This window comes from Eleutherodactylus coqui, chromosome 6 (genome assembly GCF_035609145.1).
Source record: "Eleutherodactylus coqui strain aEleCoq1 chromosome 6, aEleCoq1.hap1, whole genome shotgun sequence".
NCBI lineage: Eukaryota > Metazoa > Chordata > Amphibia > Anura > Eleutherodactylidae > Eleutherodactylus > Eleutherodactylus coqui.
The window spans coordinates 52,562,662-52,565,795 of record NC_089842.1 but is presented as its reverse complement, the minus strand read 5'-3'; the positions used below and the strand labels follow the sequence as shown (position 1 = coordinate 52,565,795).

At 41.8% G+C, this 3,134-nt stretch overlaps 1 non-coding gene across 1 annotated transcript; it reads right to left on the bottom strand.

Annotated features, from left to right (window-relative positions):
• Nucleotides 1-1,440: 1,440 nt before the first annotated feature.
• TRNAL-UAG (transfer RNA leucine (anticodon UAG)) lies at nucleotides 1,441-1,522 on the bottom strand. The gene has a single exon. It is a non-coding gene; the product is annotated as a tRNA-Leu (tRNA).
• Between the last annotated feature and the right edge of the window lie 1,612 nt (nucleotides 1,523-3,134).

The window sequence follows — 3,134 nt, the reverse complement described above, 5'->3', positions numbered from 1 at the left end:
AAATGAGAATAGGGCTGATCACTCTGCGCTGTAACAGCCCTTCAGATATTTGTAGACAGCTATTAAGTCTCCTTTCAGCCTTCTTTTTTGGAAGCTAAACATTCCCAGACCCTTCAACCGTTCCTCATAGGACAGGATTTGCAGACCGCTCACCATCTTGGTAACTGTTCTCTGAACTTGCTCCAGTTTGTCTATGTCTTTTTTAGATTGGGGTGCCCAGAACTGGACACAGTATTCCATATGAGGTCTGACTAAGGAAAAGAAGAGGGAAATAATTACCTCACGTGATCTAGACTCTATGCTTCTCTTAACATATCCCAGAATTGTGTTTGCCTTTTTTGCTGCTGCATCACAATGTTGACTCATGTTCAGTCTATGATCTCTAAGTATACTCAAGCCGTTTTCACATGTGCTGCTGCTTAGCCCAATGCCTCCCAATCTGAATGTGCTTTTTTCATTTTTCTTGTCCAGATGTAGGACTTTGCATTTCTCCTTGTTAAATCCCACTGTTCAAGCTTTTCTAGATCTTTTTGAATGCTCTATCTCTCTTCCCCAGTGTAACTATGCCTCCTAGCTTTGTGTCGTTTGCAAATTTGATCAGTTTCCCCTCAATTCCCTCCTCCAGGTTATTTATAAAAATGTTGAACAACATTGAGCCAAATACAGAGCCTTGTGGTACCCCACTTGACACATTTTTCCAATTGAATGTGCAGCCTTTTATGACCATGCTTTCACTACAATCCCTCAGCCTAATAGTTGCCTTTTCAATTCCATATTTGGTCATTTTTCAGTAAGTATGGTATGAGATACTTTGTCAAATGCTTTACTAAAGTCCAAATATAATATATCTACCGCATTTTTCTGATCAATTAAGCCCATCATTCTGTCATAGAAGGAAATTAGATTACTCAGGCATGACTTGTTTGTTACAAACCCATGTAGGCTCTGCTTATTGCTCCATTTTCATCAAAGTACTTGCATGCTGTGTAATAAATTGTTCATAGGCCTTTCCTGGTATAGAAATCAGGCTCACAGGCCTGTAGTTTCCTGGATCCACCTTTTACCCTTTTTGAAGCTTTGCCCTTTTCCAATCTTCTGGGACTTCTCCTGTTCTCTTAAAATTGTCAAAGATTACGATAAGTAGTTCAACAATTAACTGCTGCTTCCTTTAGAATCCTAGAATGCAATTCATCTGCCCCTGGAGACTTGAATTAATTTAGGTTACCTATGTGTTCCCTCACCATCTCTCAGTTTATAGAAAGCCTAAATTCTTTTATTCCCCCAATAGCACAGAGAAGATCAGCTGATGTTACATCTCCTTTCTTCAAAATAGGAATTTAAAAGTTCGTCCTTCTCATCATTTTTAACTAATTTTCATCCTGTAAACATTGTATAGCATCTTTGACTTTTTTTTGTTTTTGACATACCCCCAAAAGTTGATGGCAGTGGTGGGATTCGAACCCACGCCTCCAGAGAGACTGGAGCCTAAATCCAGCGCCTTAGACCGCTCGGCCACACTACCAGTTCTGTATTGTTTATCAGTTGATGCTACATCTACTTTCTCAGAGAAAACAGATACAAAATATGAATGTAATTGTTCAGTCTTCTTAACATCATTTTAAACCAATTCACCATTCAGTCCAGAGATGTAAATGTTATACTTACCTTCCCTTGTCGTTTCCCCTGTTTCAGCTCTGAAAGTCTTCATTCAATGCATTGAGTGGCGCTGCTACCGTGTTTCCCTGAAAATAAGGCACCCCTGAAAGTAAGACACAGTAAGAAATTTGTAGAAGTCGCAAATATAAGGCACACCCCGATAGTAAGGCATACTATAGTGTGCAGGCAAGTCGAGAGGCCTGTCCCCTGCTGCCATCCCCGTTGTCTCCTACCTCCAGATGTATACTGTAGGTAGATCTGCAGACAGTCGGCTGTTATCCTGTCCCTGCTGTGCTGTAAGAGTGTGCTGTTGTGAGCTCCCCTTGCTGGCTGGAAAAGTCCATACTGTACGTTCTGTTCCTGCTGTACATGTCTGCTGTGATGAGCTCCCCCTGGTGGCCAGAAGCTGCAATACCATCCCTGCTTACAAGTGGTCCAGGACCTTCTGTCTGCAGACAGGTACGTTACTTTACAGCCCTTATTTTATGGCTCTGTGTGTGAGTCAGGCGCCCTGTGTGATTCTTAAGACTGGGTTCTCACAGAGCGTATTTCCAGCAGAAATCTCGCAGTTTGGCCACAGCGATAAACAGCGAGATTTCCGCCGGGAAAGCGCGGCTTCAAAACCCACGGCACTCAGCCGCTTGTTTTGAAGCGACCTGGCTGCACGCTTTTCCGTTTCTGTGGCCAGTGAATCCGCACCACAACACCGGCTTCTCCTAGCTTTGCCGTGACAGATTTGCTGTCCCATGTGGACGAGATTTCTGAGAAATTTCGTCCACAAAGCTGGCCAATTGAGGGATTAGCGGCCACAGATGGATTTGCCGCGGCGAAATAAGACACCCCCTGAAAATAAGTCGTAGCGCATATTTGGGAGCAAAAATTAATATAAGACGCGTCTTATTTTCGGGGAAACAGGGTAAGTAGTCCGTCTATTTAAAAAGTAGAAAGGGTGGACTACTTAGCAGCACCTCTCAATGCACGGCAGTGACTTTCACCACTGACACAGGAGATGTAAGTATATCACTTATGGACTCACTTACATTCAGCCCCTAAGCTTAGCTTATAGGGCTAGATTTCCTTTAAATGACCAAACATGTGAAGAACATAATAACATTCTCTCTTTTTTTTTAATTTTCTATATATTCCATAGCTATCTGCTAAAGGCATCTCATACCTTGTTACATATTAGCATGTAAGACATTCCCGTATGTATGACAAGATGCTATGTTAGTGTTGGAAAGTGTAGCAATGAGTTTACAACTATAATACATAGTATATGATATCAAGTCTAATCAGTCATACGTTACTTAATGGTGTCAAGGAAAAAGTGTCACATAACATTTACCTCTGGTATCTTCTCGGCATAATGATGATCTCCTTCTTGTAGACACTCAGTGCAGGTGATGACGTAAATCTACAGACTTCTACTTTGTAGGACTATTTATATTGCCCACTTTATTGTATTCATGCCTCGCACT